Source organism: Bidens hawaiensis, unplaced genomic scaffold (genome assembly GCF_021521415.1).
Source record: "Bidens hawaiensis isolate Kalapana, Puna unplaced genomic scaffold, B.hawaiensis_p1.1 tig00002717_1, whole genome shotgun sequence".
In the NCBI taxonomy this organism is placed as follows: domain Eukaryota; kingdom Viridiplantae; phylum Streptophyta; class Magnoliopsida; order Asterales; family Asteraceae; genus Bidens; species Bidens hawaiensis.
In genome coordinates, this window is record NW_027491146.1 from 2,138,230 (window position 1) to 2,156,541 (window position 18,312).

At 33.5% G+C, this 18,312-nt stretch overlaps 1 pseudogene; it reads left to right on the forward strand.

Annotated features, from left to right (window-relative positions):
• Nucleotides 1-15,392: 15,392 nt before the first annotated feature.
• On the forward strand, nt 15,393-16,851 carry LOC143620827 (UPF0481 protein At3g47200-like; annotated as a pseudogene).
• The last annotated feature ends 1,461 nt before the right edge of the window (nt 16,852-18,312 follow it).

Consider the following 18,312-nt stretch of genomic DNA (forward strand, 5'->3'; position numbering starts at 1 on the left):
ATTTTTGACATGAATTATAAAGAATTTAGTAGGGTTTTTACTTCAAAAGTCTAATCATAACAAAATACTCAAAGAGGTATAAATATTGATACAAAACTATAAATAAGGAAAAGATAACAAAAATATCTCTTTCTATACTCCCCGAGAGCATGAAGATCACAAATGCCTAACTTGTCAAGTAGAAACCACAACTGTCACACACCAAGAGCTTTTGTGAACAAGTCAGCAACTTGTTCCTTAGAATCAATATAATGGCTCAATATCCTTCGACTTCAAGCGTTCTCTGACGAAGTAGCAATCCATTTCGACATGCTTCGTGTGTTGAAAATCAGGCTATATAAAGGGGTGATCGACATCTCTTATTCACACACCATTTCACATATACTTTCACACATAGTTAACCTCGGAAAGCGTGCTGATCTCGTAGAACATGCCAAGATGCGAAGTTCTAACGGTTTAAGCTTTAGTACGCGATATAGACTAGAAGTGATGCTCGATCAGCCATAGGTGTCTAACTCCGAATACTCGTGGGAGGTAGGGGTTCCACTTAAGTATTATTATTATTATTATTATTATTATTATTATTATTATTATTATTATTATTATTATTATTATTATAATGGCTTAAACCATAGTCGGGGGTATAGCCCGAACCTTGATTACAGTTAAGAATAATATAACTTTTCATAAACAAAGTTTGTAGTCAAATTATTGTTTCTTCATGATTAAGAAACGTAAGCATTCACACACGATTAAGAAATATAATATTCATTCACAAAGGTTATAGTAAAAGTTAGGTTTCTTTTTGAAGAAGAAACCCAGTATAGATGCTTCTTTCTAAAGAGGAAACGTAGCATATAATTGATGAATAAACAAAGAGACTAAAGGTCCAAATGTTTTATATAAACAAATGATTTGTCAAGGTTAAAGCTATACAAAACAGACTACGGGTCTAAAGTTAAATCGTTGATCTAGATATTTGTACAAAGGTTATTCTCGTACTATAGATCTGAGATAACAACCAATCAATCAATTAGAAAACAGAGATCAGAAATCAGAAACAGGGATAAGTAATAGAAACTGTTAGAGTCTGACTATTTGCATAGAATCTTTGAATCCTTAAAGCTTTGTGTTACAATAATAAGAAACGGGCGTACTCTGGTTAAAAGTATACATGTGTCTGGATCCATTCATACATGGTGTCTCGAATTTACCCGGGGCTATGTATATCATCTATACGCCTCTGGAAGTCCACTGGGCTGTTTAGAGAAATGATATTGTGTATATATTTTAATTGTACATGTACTTAGGATAATTTTATCCCAATTGAGTTGGGTGCCTAATGAGTAGTCACAAATGTGTTATTGTTGATTTCACAATGGTATTAAAAAGATTTTACATAGAGTCAGCGTCATTCACCGGCTGTGTGCTAACGTATTTTCCCCAATACTTCAAGGAAATAGTAAATGTTAGTTTACCAAGTTTGAATTTTTACCTTTACCATGGAAAATTTAATTAAAAGTGAATATGTTATGGCTAGAAAAAGCTATTTACCATTTAGATGTTCATTGCAAACTATTTACCAAACTAGTGTTTTTCCTTTATATTTGTAATCAACATATTAATGTATTTGTATTTCTTCTATTAGTTAATCCGGTATTTATTTCTATTTCATACTTCTTATATATTTTCATTTGATTAATCAGATAGCTTCTTTTTGATTATTTAATAATCATTCAACTTTTTCTTATTTTTTCTAAATATTTTTTTTTGTTATTTTATTTCTTCTCTTATTTGATATTTTTAGTTAATATATTTTCTTGTCCTTTTCTTTTTCTAAAAAATATATATTCATTTTATGGAATTTGTTTTTTTGGTTTAGTTCAGCTACTGTAACAAATCTAATTAATAAAGCTTGAATTTGCGTCAAATAGTCGCCGCAACATTTGGTTTTACCGATTTTAAGTGTTATTTTTTAATTATGCTAATTTTATGAATTTATTTTTCGTGTTTAGGTTTGGTACCATGGAACCTAACCGAGATTAGCTCGAATTACATCAGTAATGGTTAGATTTGCTATAATACTGGAACTAACAAAAAAATCGTAAAATATCATATTTAAAGATTAAAAATAAAATTACAAGACGGGCGTTGGTAAAACCTAGAAATTGCTGAAACTATTCGACACGAATTCTGCTAGTATCGGTTAGGTTATACAGTATCGGAAGTAAACATGAAAACTAAAAATGAACCTATTTAATACAAAAAACTAACAACATAAATTGGTAAAACTCGGGCGTTAGTTAAACCCATATATCGTGGCTACTATTTGACACAAATTTGATTGGAATTAGTTATGCTTGTTACGATACCGAATTAAACCCTGAAAATAAAATTCATAAAATGATCAATATATATTCTAAAACAAAAAGAACAAAATGATATTAAAAAAAACAAATAAGAGAAGTAATAAAAAAGAAAGATTTAAAACTAAGTAAAAAAAAATAAGAAAAGGTTGAATGGGAAATAAAATATATGTAAAATAAGGTATTGTATTGATCAGATGAAAATATATAAGAAAAAAGAAACAAAAATAGATAATAGATTAACTAATAGAAGAAATAAAAAATACACTAATATGTTGATTTAAAAGTAAAAAGTGAAAAGTAGATAGATGGAAAACACTAGTTTTGTAAATAGTTTTCAATAAACACCAAAATAATAAATAGTTTCTCCATTAACACTTGTTTGGGAAAAAAACTCAGTGAGTTGAGCCACAGGTTACCACATGTTAGGATACTTGCGATAGACTATTAGGTCATTGTTCTCATATCTACTATTGCTACCCTGTTAGCATATGTATGCCGTTATTGTCGCCGGAGCAGCTGATTAATAGAAATTAACTGGAGTTCTTGATCTTGTTCAACATCTCTTATCTTCTTTCTGTCTTCAAGTGGCGATTGCAAAATTTTATGGGGATGCTAGGGATTTTCAGTCATGCATAACATAATATTTTTTTTTTCTTTTGTTTCTTATGGTGGGCGGCAGCCCCTAAACAGAAGGTGTAAGTTGTCAAGGTGAAGGGCATTTATGGGTAAAAAACATGGAAAATTTGCCACGATAGATTGGTTAACATGATTTTCAAGTCCCGATATATAAACAAACACGATATAAACAACTAACTCTCGTTTATATTAATCAGAAAATATAACTCAAAAACTGATTACAATCTCTCAAACCCTAGCTTGGTTGTATCTGGATGAACCCTAACTCGGTTATATCTTGTGAAGAACCCTAACTCCGTTACATCTCGCTTGTGCCTCTAGAAAAACCGTAACTCAAATGCATCTCACACTGTTTTATAATGCCTAACCATGACTTGGTTTATATAGACTAACCTAACTTGCTTGTCAAGATATTAACAATTATAATTACAAAAAAAATTGGAAACATGTTGTAATTAGGAAACATAACCAACTATGACCGACTTGTCCTTATTGGTCCCTCAAGTTCACCGACTTATGACTTGGAGTCTGAAATTATGTTTGACAGATTTAGTTTTGATTTTACTAACGTTAATGTAAGTTGAGCATTTTAGCATGTAAGGTTCTAAGCTACAAGTTGTAAGGCTACTGGCTCCTTTCTAGTAGTTTTTTTGTTATAATAAATGGCTCCTTTCTTGTAGTTTTTTTGTTATAATAAATAAAAGCTCATCGTTATACATAAAAATTACCAACTATATAATCTCTTAAAAAGATAAACATTTATCTTTTTAAAATTATTGTTTTTTCATGATTAAGAAACGTAAGCGTTCACACACGACTAAGAAATTTAATATTCATTCACAAAGGTTGTAGTTAAAGTAATGTTTCTTCTTGAAGAAGAAACCCAGTATAGATGTTTCTTCCTAAAGAAGAAACGTAACATATAATTGATGAATAAACAAAGGGACTAAATGTCCAAATGTTTTATATAAACAAATGATTTGTCAAGGTTAAAGCTATACAAAACAGACTACGAGTCTAAAGCTAGATCGTTGATCTAAATATTTGTACAAAGGTTATTCTCGTACTACATGTCTGAGATAACAATCAATCAATCAGAAAACAGATATCAGAAATCAGAAACAGGGATCAGTAACAGAAACTGATCATAAACAGGAATAGGTATCAAAAACTTATTACAATCTAGAAAAGGTGAATACGCCCTAAACTTTTACAAACTCTTTTGGAGTCAGACTATTTGCATAGAATCTTTGAATCCTTAAAGCTTTGCGTTACAATAATAAGAAACGGGCATACTCTGGTTAAAAGTATATATGTGTCTAGATCCATTCATACATGGTGTCTCGAATTTACTGGGGCCATGCATATCATTTATACGCCTCTGGAAGTCCACTGGGCTGTTCAGAGAAATGATATTGTGTATATGTTTTAATTGTGCATGTACTTATGGTAATTTTATCCCAATTGAGTTGGGTGCCTATTGAGTAGTCACAAAGGTATTATTGTTGATTTCACAATGGTATTAAAAAGATTTTACAACAGAGTCAGCGTCATCCACCGGCTATGTGCTGACGTATTTCCCCTCATATTTCAAGGAAACAGTAAATGTTAGTTTACCAAACTTGAATTTTTACCTTTACCATGGAAAAATTTAATTAAAAGTCAATAAGTTATGGCTAGAAAAAACTATTTACCATTTAGGTGTTCATTGCAAACTATTTACCAAACTAGTGTTTTTTCTTTTATACTTGTAAATCATCATATTAATGTATTTGTATTTCTTCTATTAATTAATCCGTTATTGTTTCTATTTCATACTTCTTATATATTTTCATTTGATTAATCCGATAGCTTCTTTTTGATATTTTTTTTATCATTCAACTTTTTCTTATTTTTTCTAAATATGTTTTTGTTATTTTATTTCTTCTCTTATTTGATTTTTTTAGTTAATTTATTTTCTTGTCCTTTTCTTTTTCTAAAAAATATATATTCATTTTACGGAATTTGTTTTTTGGTTTAGTTTAGGTACTGTAACGAATCTAATTAATAAAGCTTGAATTCCCGTCGAATAGTCGCCGTAACATTCGGTTTTACGGATTTTAAGTGTTATTTTTAAATATGTTAATTTTATGAATTTATTTTTCGGGTTTAGTTCTTGTACCATGGAACCTAACCGACATTAACTCGAATTACATCAGAAATGGTTAGATTTTCTATAATACCAGAACTAACAAAAAAATTCGTAAAATATCATATTTAAAGATAAAAAATAAAAAATACACGACATGCATTGGTAAAACCTAGAAATTGCGGCAACTACTCGAAACGAATTCTGATAATATCGGTTAGGTTATACGGTACAGGAAGTAAACATGAAAACTAAAAATGAACCTATTTAATAAAAAAATAGCAACATAAATTGGTAAAACTCAGGCATTGGTTAAACCCATATATCGTGACTACTATTTGACACAAATTTGATTGGAATTGGTTATGTTTGTTACGATACCGAATTAAATCCGGAAAACAAAATTCATAAAATGATCAATATATATTCTAAAACAAAAGGAACAAAATGATAGATTAAAAAAAGCAAATAAGAGAAGTAATAAAAAAGAAAGATTTATAACAAATAAATAAAATAAGAAAAAGTTGAATGAGAAATAAAATAAATATAAAATGAGGTATTGTATGGATCAGATGAAAATATATAAGAAAAATGAAATAAAAATAGATAATAGATTAACTAATAAAAGAAATAAAAAATACACTAATACTTTAAAAGTAAAAAGTAGATGGAAAACATTAGTTTTGTAAATAGTTTTCAATAAACACCAAAATAATAAATAGTTTCTCCATCAACTCTAGTCTGGGGAAAAACTCGTGAGTTGAGGCCCAGGTTACCACATGTTAGGATACTAGTGTTTGAGTATCAGGTCATCCTAAGGGATGAGCTCGGTACCGTACCGGTAACGGTATCGAAAATCCCGATCCCGAAAACTGCAAATTTTTGGTACAGGTACCAGTACCGAAATGTTTGGTTCGGTACCGGTATTTAAGGTAAAATTCGGGAAATACCAGTACAGTACCGTACCGTAACGTACCGGTACCGGTACCGTACCGATCCCGAAAACTCAAAACCTTGGTACCGATTCGGTACCTACGGTACCAAATCGGTACTATTTCGGTACCGGTACTAGTTCGGTACCAGTACCAATCGGTACCATACCAATTTTTGCTTGTCCCTAGGTCATCCTTCCCATATCTACTATTGTTACCCTGTTAGCATATGTATGTTGTTATTGTGGTCGGAGCAGCCGATTAATAGAAATTAATCGGAGTTCTTGATCTCGTTCAACATCTCTTATCTTCTTTCTGCCTTCAGGGTGGGCGATTTCAAAATTTTCTGAGGACATTAGGGTATTTCACTCATGTATGACATAATAATTTTTTTCTTTTGTCTTTTATGGTGGGCGGTTGCCCATCGGTCAGCCCCTAAACAAAAGGTGTACGTTGTCAAGGTGAATGCATAACCTCGGAATTTGTATGTGTGAGCAACAAATAAACAAGATAAATACAATTTAAATAATTAATCTAAGCAAGCTGTAAACAATTTGTTAAATAGCATATAATGCAGTTCAGATAAGCACGTATAGGGTTTCTAACATATGTCTAGGACAAATTCTAACGACCTATCTTATAACCTTCGTCTCTGATACAAATCTGTCACACCCCAACCTAAGGCGGAAATACCGGGGCGTGATCCGATTGCTCACAGCTCGAAGATACTATCATAATATAAATGTGACAATATCTATTTAATTATTTTATTTCAAATGTGTGCACAATATTCAAATACAACAATACAATTCAAATAAATGTATACAATCAATTAAATTCAAGTTTGTCTTTAATATAACCCTAAGGTCTTTCTAAGTGTCCATACTTCAACTTCAAGCAACCTGCATATGCGTAGAAAATGGAGTTTTGTCAACAAACATGTTGAGTGAGTTTATCACCAAGCTTTGACACCAAAAATAATGTTAATATAATAAATAAGCAAAACGTAATAAATGCGGTAATGAAATCAAACCATGGCAAATAAGTTGTCGATTAAACCATTGCCAAGCGAATCGGGCGCCGGTAAATCAACTATGAGCAAATAAGAATAAGACCGTTGCCAAGCGAATCAAGCGGTGGTCAATGGTATGAGAACCCTCTCCAAGGGGACATGTCAAGCGATTGCATACAAAGACATATAAGCACATAACAGCTAGATTTGATTAATCACACACAATTACATGTTTGCTATTTTTGATATGTATGTATAGATATGTATATATATAGTATGATATACGCATATGTCCCAAAACGTTGTGAAAATTGAGTAAAATAGGGGAATGATAAAACTCATCTTAGATTAAAGGCAAGTGAGTATAATTAAAAATAAACGAGTCAACGGATACGCGAGTCGTCCAATACGCGTCAAAGGAGATAACTAATCAGAATCTAAAACTTTGTGATATGAAATAAAAACGAACTTAATTCCGCTGGAATCAATCCAAACGGATGAGTAGAACTCTAGTTATGTTGAATTAAACGTTTAAGCGAGCTGGTACTAACCAGAATCTAAACAGCGAGTCAAAAGTCGGGTTTTGGGCAGTAGCCTTAAAATTTCGTTACGAGAATAAAAGTCTTCTGGACGGAACGTTGAGAATCCGAACAGAAGCATGAGAAAAAGCAAAGCCAAACTTGTTGACTGTTTTACCCTTTATCGGGTTTTAAAGCAATTGACCAGTCAATACCCTTCAATCTTAGAAATTGATTGAAGGTTATTGACTAGGGAATATGTATGAACGATTTTACAGTTTACAACTTACCCGGAAAGTGAAAGGATCGATGAGAAATGGAAGTCAAAGGTCCTAAAGCAAGCAAAGTCAACAAACAAGTCTTGTATCTTTAACGAATATGAAAAAAACAAAGGGTTTGAGGATGACCAGAGGTAGGTGATGGCTGGAGGAGGTGTATTAGGGTTAGATTAAAGTTTACAGCAGTGAATTATGATGGGTTTATATACATAAACATAAACCAAACTAATTATAGCATTTTTGGCCCTTTTAAGCAAGTAAATACGTTTTAAGGAAAGAATCAATGAAATACACTAAAAGATATGATCTTGATCAGGGGAAAACGAATTAGGAGTTGTATTTTAGTTATTTTATGATTACTTGGACCTTAATTCACTCAATAATGCTTAATATACAAGATTTTATACCTTAAACGGGTTTAGAAACGAAATCAAGTTAACGAATCTGCACAGAGGGTCCATAGCGCTGCGCGGCCACACCATGGACCTGCCGTCACGCGGCGCTCCGGGGTTGGGGAGGGTGGATTTTAATTTTTGGCAATAACGGTCCTTGTAGTTGCATAAAAGGTCATTTATTGAATATTTTATAGTTAAAGCAAGAAATGAACAATTTAGAAAGTATAAGGGATAAAAGGCGAACATGAGAAACTTTAGTATTTATAAATATTTGATTTTGATTATTATTAAAGATCTAAAAATATTCCCGGTCAGGTTAATCGTAAACGATTACGGGTTTGAAAAAATCCGAGATGTTACGTTCTCCCCTACTTTAGGGAATTTCGTCCCAAAATTAAGGAAAACCAAAACATCATCGTTTTGAAAACACTTTAAACTTTTAAGGAAAATATCATAACATAGAACTTCTAATAAACGAAGCAACGCTTCAAATGACAGTCCGATAAGGGCACTTATATATAGGATGTACCAGCGACGTATCCACCATGTCCTTATCATCTCATCATTCGTACCATTACTCAATTTACTTTCGGTTCTAAATCATGACACACAATTATACGTATTATGCTTTCCATGCGAGGACTTTGGTAATTACGTGTCGACCCATAATTACTTAGATCGTCGGATGGTCCGCATAATCCATTCCATCATGTGGGTTATAAAACGTTTTAAATAAAATTTTTAAGAGAAAACAATTATTTTGATAATTCTAAATATAATTTCAAATTAATAAATGTTTGAGTTGAATTAATAAAACCGTGATATTTCGAAAACCACTTTCGCTTTTAAAAGTAAAATTGTGAAAATTGAAGAAAATAGATTTGGTGAAACAGATGTTATTATGATAATCGAGATTAAGGAAATGAGATGGAGATACAAGATCCTAATAGATTAACTTCGATAAAGGAATTTTATTCAGGGGATGAATTACGCGAAGGTTTAATTTATAACAAATAGTTAATGACATGCGGAGTCCTTAAAGATCGTATTCTTTAGGAATGAAGTTTCTAAGATCGAGAATGTAAGTTTAAACATAGTTAACGAAAATTTTGGTGAGTCGAGTTTGGTTAATTTAAGTACTTATGAGCTTAAAGAGAAATTAAAAGGTCATAGCCTTTCAAGTTGGCGATTTTGAGATTTAGATTAACTCGATTAAGATATTCTAAAATATTATAATAGTTAGTAATTTAAATATTAATGATAATGCAAAAATACTTATTTGAATTAAGTTGTTTAATAGATTAAACTGGGAACCGGATATTCCCGAATCACCGAGATAGTCCTATTCCAATTAAATCTTTAAAATTAGATAAAATATAAATTAGGTAATTGAAGAATTAAATTAGATTAAATTTGGGAATTCGTTATAATTATTAAGAAATATGTAAATCGAATAATCGATAATGGAAATTTAAGTAAATAACAAATTTTTAAATTAATTGCGATAACAAAAATAAGATGTGAAACATTTAATAAATTGAGATAAATGCGAGGCTAGAAATGCATGAACCACCATGACTATTCTAACAACTACGAATTTATCATTTAAAACGTTCAAAATTTTCAAGGTGTTTCAAAGTTGGGAGTTGAAATATTTATGATGAAGGTTCAATCAAAAAGTTAATTTAATAATAAAAGTTAAATTAATTAATGAAAATTTTTAATTTAAAAAATGGAATTGAAATTTTGAGAATACAAAATTTAGTTTAATAATAATAAAATTTACAATAATAGAATTTTAATAATAAAGATTTATAAAGTGGAAATAAGTTGTAAAAACCATCATGATATTGAGTAAAACAAGAGATAATAAAATATTTATAGTTTAAAGTTGAGGATAAGGATTTAAATATACTTAGAAATTTATAGTTTGAGGATATGGATATAAATAAAAAAATATAATTTAAATAATATTTTAACGGATATGAGTTACTATAAGATTTCTTGTTCGGTGTATTTTAGTTTTGTCGAGATTGGCGGTAGTTTGGTGAACGGAATACAGCAGCAAACTCTTTGTCGATTCTAGTAGCCGAACAGCAATTACGAGAAGCAGATGAACGGCGTTGATTACGAGGGTTTCCTAGGGAAGACATTCTACGAGAACCAAGGATGAAATTTTAATGAAATGATGGGTAAGTTGTATAAATAAGTTGATATGAAATAATGGGGATGCGTATGTATATGAATTAGTACTAGTGAAGACTTGAGGACGAGTCGGGATTTAAAATAATGTGAATAATTTTCATGAGATATTTAGTTTAATAACTAATGTTTACAAAAATTCGAAAGTAAAATGTTATTGGGTTGGGCTTTTCATGGGCTCCCAATGGTAGCTCGAGATCCTAAATAAAATACCAAAACATGTTCCATGAGTTGGCCTCCCATGAGCTTTCCATGGCAATTTGAATGGCCTAACTAAATAAAACAACATAAAGTTTGTGAATTGGCCTCCCATGAGCATTCCATGGCAATTTGTTGGCCCAATTCAAATAACGAATAACAAACAATTGAGTTGGTCAGCCCATGAGCGTGTACATGGCATTTAACTGACCCAACTAATTAGCGAATTATTGAATCAATGGAGTTGTTCGGACCATGAGCGTTACATGGCATTTAACCGAACCAACTAAATATCGAATCAACGAAGCAAATATAAGTAGTTGGTGTATCTCGGGAACCACCCCGGACGATACGTTCCAAACCAAAAATCAAATTGAAAACGGTTTTAAGAAATGGATAGTTGGAGTGCCAATGGATTTCCATGGATTTTTCATCCAACTAAGCATTTAAAATAATTTAAAAACACAATTTGGAAGTATAACCGTTTAGCCAGTTATGTTTACCACTTAACCGTTTAGCCGATTGCGGGTACCACTTGAAGTTATGGTTGTAGGAGATTTGTCATACCCACACGCTTCATGGTGAAAGAGCAAAACACGGGAATTCTTAAGGAATTTCCACAATAAAATATAATCTACCAAAAATTAAGAGGAATTAAAAATATTTTGAAAGTTGAGGCATAACCTCGGAATTTGTGTGTGTGTGTGTGCAACAAATAAACAAGATAAATACAATTTAAATAATTAATCTAAGCAAGGTGTAAACAATTTGTTAAATAGCACATAATGCAGTTTAGATAAGCACGTAGAGAGTTCCTAACATATGTCTAGGACAAATTCTAACGACCTATCTTATAACCTTCGTCTCTGATACCAATTTGTCACACCCCAACCTAAGGCGGAAATGTCGGGGCATGATCCGATTGCTCAAACCTCGAAGATACTATCATAATATAAATGTAACAATATCTATTTAAATATTTTATTTCAAATGTGCGCACAATATTCAAATACAACAATACAATTCAAATAAATGTATACAATCAATTAAATTCAAGTTTGTCTTCAGTATAACCCTAAGGTCTTTCTAAGTGTCCATACTTCAACTTCAAGCAACCTGCATATGCGTAGAAAATGGAGTTTTGTCAACAAACATGTTGAGTGAGTTTATCACCAAGTTTTGACACAAAAAATAATGTTAATATAATAAATAAGCAAAACGTAATAAATGCGGTAATGAAATCAAACCATGGCAAATAAGTTGTCGATTAAACCATTGCCAAGCGAATCGGGCGCCGGTAAATCAACTATGAGCAAATAAGAATAAGACCGTTTCCAAGCGAATCGAGCGGTGGTTAATGGTATGAGAACCCTCTCCAAGGGGACATGTCAAGCGATTGCATACAAAGACAAATAAGCACATAACAACTAGATTTAATTAATCACACACAATTACACGTTTGCTATTTTTGATATGTATGTATAGATATGTATATATATAGTATGATATACGCATATGTCCCCAAAACGTTGTGAAAATTGAGTAGAATAGGGGAATGATAAAACTCACCTTAGATTAAAGGCAAGTGAGTATAATTAAGAATAAACGAGTCAACGGATAAGCGAGTCGTCCAATACGCGTCAAAGGAGATAACTAATCAGAACTTGAAACTTTGTGATATGAAACTATAAATAAAAACGAACTTAATGCCGCTGGAATCAATCCAAACGGATGAATAGAACTCTAGTTATGTGAATTAAACGTTTAAGCGAGCTGGTACTGACCAGAATCTGAACAGCGAGTCGGAAGTCGGGTTTTGGGCAGTTGCCTTAAAATTTCGTTACGAGAATAAAAGTCTTCTGGACAGAACGTTGAATCCGAACAGAAGCATGAGAAAAAGTAAAGTCAAACTTGTTGACTGTTTTACCCTTTATCGGGTTTAAAAGCAATTGACTAGTCAATACCCTTCAATCTCATAAATTGATTGAAGGTTATTGACTAGGGAATATGTATGAACGATTTTACAGTTTACAACTTACACGGAAAGTGAAAGGATCGATGAGAAACCCACGAAAGTCAAAGGTCCTAAAGCAAGCAAAGTCAACGAACAAGTCTTGTATCTTTATCGAATATGCAAAAATCAAAGGGTTTGAGGATGAACAGAGGTAGGTGATGGCTGGAGGAGGTGTTTTAGGGTTAGATTAAAGTTTACAGCAGGGAATTATGATGGGTTTATATAGGAAAACATAAACCGAACTAATTATGGCCTTTTTTGCCCGTTTAAGCAAGTAAATACGTTTTAAGGAAAGAATCAATGAAATATACTAAAAGATATGATCTTGATCAGGGGAAAACGAATTAGGAGTTATATTTTAGTTATATTATGATTAGTTGGCCCTTAATTCACTCAATAATGCTTAATATACAAGATTTTATACCTTAAACGAGTTTAGAAACGAAATCGAGTTAATGAATCTGCACTGTGGGTCCATAGCGCTGCGCGGCCACACCATGGATCTGCCGTCGCGTGGCGCTCCGTGGTTGGGGAGGATGGATTTTAATTTTTGGAGATAATGGTCCTTGTAGTTGCGTAAAAGGTCATTTATTGAATATTTTATAGTTAAAGCAAAAAATGAACAATTTAGAAAGTATAAGGGATAAAAGGCGAACATGAGAAACTTTAATATTTATAAATATTTGATTTTGATTATTATTATTAAAGATCTAAAAATATTCCCGGTCGGGTTAATCGTAAACGAATACGGGTTTGAAAAAATCCGAGATGTTACAGGCAATTTCATAGAATAGCAATGATTTTTCAAAAGTGTTCCAATTTGGTCACTCAACTTTAAAAAGTGTTCCAATTAAGTCACTAAACTTTCATGTTTGATTAAATTAAAGGTTTTAACATGTTTTTTTAGCCTTTTTCTTTTTCGTTTCACATAGAAAATGTTTTTATCTTTTTTTTAAGTTGACGTTGAGTGGCGACATGAATTTTATGTTTTATTTTTAAATTTTAATATAATTAATGTTTTTAATTTTTTTAAAATTTAACTACGTATATTACAAATTCAGACCCTCACATTTTATCCTCAATTTCTTTCTTGACTCACAAAAAAATCGGTGTGACCTGATTTGAAGATTTAGTGACCCCATTTAAGGAATGTATGCATCAATGACCTAATTGAACCACTTTTAAAAGTTGGTTACTATTCTATGAGATTTTCCCATAGAAGTACTAGATATTATGGATGCAACAATGTTTAGGACAATGAGATTCCAAAAATAACGAACTTTTAATAACAAAAATATAATAATATTTACCCAACTTACAAATTAGAATATACATGTTATACAGCAGTGACGAAGTTTGGACGAAAACGGCGGGGTGGGGGTGACTCAAATTGTAAGACAATTTTCATAAACGATGAGCGGCTGGGCTCAAATTTTTTGCCTAAAACAGGTAAATTTACACTACGCATACAAATTTTCTAATGAAAAACAGGTTAACATATTAGTTTTGGAACATTTTTTGTTTTTAAATATTACTCAATTATTTTTGTAGGTAGGGACATGTCTTTGACTGGTCTGGTCATTCAATTACATAGCATGAGATTCTATGTTGTATGGCTTACACTTGGTTGCCTACCATCTTATCTAATTTCAATTTTAAAACCATCTTACCAAGAAGAAGAAAGCTCGATCCATTACAAGTAAAAGCAAAGATTGAGAGCTACATTCTTCCCTAAACTTACCGCGTTATCTTGTCTCTTTAGGTGGTTGTTTCTATTAATATGCAAGCTATGCATTGATCAATGGTTTAAGTAAGACCTAGTAAACTCCTCACTATTCATAAATATTACTTGAAATGATCGTATGTATGTATAAGATTATACGATTAATGGCCATGTTTTAACCAGATGTGTTTAATTTTCTTTTTATTAACTAAACTCAAATTACTTCATCTTGATAAATCATACAGTCAACACTTGAATATAGTTGCAAATCAAACAGATTTCTTTGCAGACATTCAGATTTGTTCTTGCACAGGGTTGTGAATCACATAAATTTCTTTGGAAGTGTTTATATCTGTTAAAACTTATCTGCAAAAAAAAACAGTTGTTTTGATTTGTGTGATTAGGAGTAAAAGAAAATAAAAAATGTAAAGGTTACATTCACCTTTTCTCTTTCCTGAGACAAATGTGTACCACATGTATAATCATTCTCTAAATAATTTTTAAATTTTTTGTTAAATGTAATAATATCCGGTTTTTTTCAAATTTAAATCCATTTTTCTTTTGAGACTGCCAACCATTGTGGATCCACAATAGAAATCAAATGAGGAATGCCTTACAATTCTTTCCTTTTAATAAAGGGCACAATAATCTTACAATCATCCCCACACTATATGACCCTACATGAAAGAAAAAAAATAGTTGAGGGGCACTGTAATCTTTCAACAGCCCACACTAATAAATTTTTTGTAGATCTTTTATCTTGTTTTTGTACAAATTTAAGTTCACAAATTGACTACTTTCTGCGCTAACAGTTTTGTTTTGGAAAAATACGTTTAACTAAACAAACTAATAGCAACTCTTATAAAAAGTAATGAAAGTTAAATGTTAATGAAAACCTGCAATAGAAATGATTTACTTTGGGTCCTGTCGGAATTGACTCCGAGCATAATTGGAACTCTTATAAAAAGTAATAAAAGTTAAATGTTAATGAAAACTTGCAATAGAAACGATTTATTTTGGGCCAGTTGGAATGGATTCCGAGCAGTTGCCCGTATCAATATTAATTCTTTACTCCTAGATAATCTTCCTGTGTATGTTATATATGCTCTCATATCCTTACAAATCCCTGTTTCAGAATTATTGCAAATGGAAAACGTGGATGTGGATGTGGAGCATGGAGATGAAAATATCGTTCATAAAACAGTTCAAAATCTTCTTAATTATGTGAGTAAAAAATGTAATGTCAGTATATTTTCACCATCTATATACACGGCTCCTAGTAACCTCCGAAATCTCAGCCCAAGTTCTTTCAAGCCACGGGTGGTCTCCATTGGACCACTGCACAGGAATGATGAAAATTTGCAACGGTTTGAAGTTCGGAAAGCTGCTTTTGTGAATGATCTATTGTCTCGTAATGAACCTTCATTGACACAAGTAGAAACATTAACAGCATGCGTGGAGAAGGTGGCTTCTATGATAGGGGAAATCAGAGGAAGTTATGCGGGCATTAATTCTTATAATGACAGCGAACTATCAAATATGATGGTTGCGGATGCTTGTTTCATACTTGAATTCATCCACAAAATGACAACTGTAGGCTCCAAGTTAAGGTTACAGGACCAGTACATACCATATGACCTAGTGCTGCTCGAGAACCAAATCCCTTTTTTTGTTAAGGAAGATATGATCGCGTTGTCTTCAAATTTGAAGAACGATCTTTACCACTTTTGGATTTTATCCTTCCACTTCTAAAACACATCAACCTCTTTGAAGGAAAAATAAAAGTGAGCACAAGTCGTTATATCTATCATGCTCATATTCTTGACTATTTGCGGCATTGTTATCAGCCTAAAAATCGTAGGTCATCAGGTTTTCCAAGTTCAACAATCCATTCGGTTGTGGAACTCGACAGGGTAGGAGTAATCTTTAAGCCTAACCAAGATTCAAAATGGCAATGACCATGGAAATGAAACCTTCTAGGTACAGTTCAAGCACTATCTGGTTTAAGCCTACTCTCACAATGCCTGTGTTGCGTATCAATGATTTCACCGAGTTGGTTTTAAGGAACCTCATTGCATACGAGCAATCATATGTGGTTACTCCTTACGTTACATCATATGCCAGGGCCATGGATATGCTAATTGACACTCATGAGGATATTGCCAAGTTAGTGAGATCAAAAGTTATCGTCAATCATATTGGTTCAAATGAAGAGGCTGCAAATATGATTAACAGGATATGCAAAGAAGTTGTCCCGGAACATTTCTTTTACACTCAACAATGGGAACAACTGGATAGCCATTTCAAAGGTTACTGGCCCAAAAAGATTGTGAAGTTAAAGCAAATTTATTTCAATAGTCCATGGAGTATCATTACTCTAATTGCAGGAATCGTCCTTTTTGGTCTTACTATTGTTCAAACGGTCTTTGCTATCAAGGCTGCATAACAAAGACTAAATCATTCTTAATTAATTACATATTGAAGAAACACTAACCAGACCCCGGGCAGATTACTGGTAACCTGGGGGTTAGATAGATGTTTCCCACGAGGGGTTAGACCCTGAGAAGATGGTTCTTCTGATAGCCTGCAAAACAGACACCGTGAGCTTGTCACTGAGAAGGGGGGGTTCCTCCTTGTGACCACCCTCCGGCGTGAGAATCAGACTAGATTGCTCTTTAAATATAAATGTATATTAAGAGATTGCTAGAGCAGATATCAGGTATATTATGATGATACAAGATAAGATCAGATGGTCATACCATTTGTGGTATTTATAGCCGAAGGTAGGTTTCTAAGGAGGTGTGGCCGGCTGCAACAGTGTTCCTGTTCCACCAACAGTGGCCTACGCACGTGCCCTGCTGGTAGTTGGTGGGTAGGCAGCGGCTGATAGTGACCAGGCCTGCTGTGTACCATTCCTTTTCCACCAACTGCCGGCTACGCACGTGGTATGGCAGTAGTTGGTGAGTAGGCAGCGGCTAATAGTGACACAGTACAGGAGCATGCTGCTCGCCATACTGTTGTCAATAAGCTGTCGTATCTTTAGTCAGATCTTTTTCCCATACCCCGTCAGGTACAGTACAGAAGATCTTCCTGTATCGTACGGACTGGCTTATTTGGGCGGGAGTATTCCCCCTCCCGCCCTTGTGCGGGATTGTTCCCGGCTTTGCTCATTCCTTCAGGTGACACTGAATGATCGAGAGCTAAGTGCCTTATGCGTGTAGCCTTGCTGCGTGGGTGGCCTTCCCTAATGGCTTGTATCCGAGGCTGCGGGGACAGGCGGAGTCCTTCACCATTGGGAGGCATTTCCTGCGGGAGCAGCTTGCGTACTGCGCGTAAGGACGTCACGTCTCTGAGCATGGTTGGTCCTGCGGATCCAGTTGGCTTCTGCGCAGACGTCCCTGTTCAAGGTGAGTCTTGCGGGTCCAACTGGGCTCTGCTGGGACCTACCTCTTCAAGTCCCCCCAGTCCAATGTTCTTCTCATGCGTGTTTAATAAAGTGAGGTGAACTTTTGGACTTAAGCAAAGGGTTTTTGAAAAGGGTTTTCTAAGGTTTTCCATGGGGATTCTTCCCGCGGAAGTCCTTGTCACTTGCAGAAATTCCCGAGTTTCCTGCTTGGTCTTTGGGTATGATGCGTGTAGGTCTGTAACCTCCTCGCAAGTCAGGAGCGTTGAGTCCCAGTTGTGTGGATTCTCCATGAGGTTTTGGTAGTTTTGAACATAGTGATCAATTATGTTAAAACCACCGATTCCATCCTGGAGCTTCAAACAACGTAGTACTCGACGTTCCCGCTATGCGGGGATGTTATTTCCGTTTCCGCTAGCATTGCCCAGAAGATCCTTCTTGGTTTCAATTCCCAGCGGAGCGCTAGGTATGTGAAGGGTTTTGCCTTAACACTGCACCAGCGCT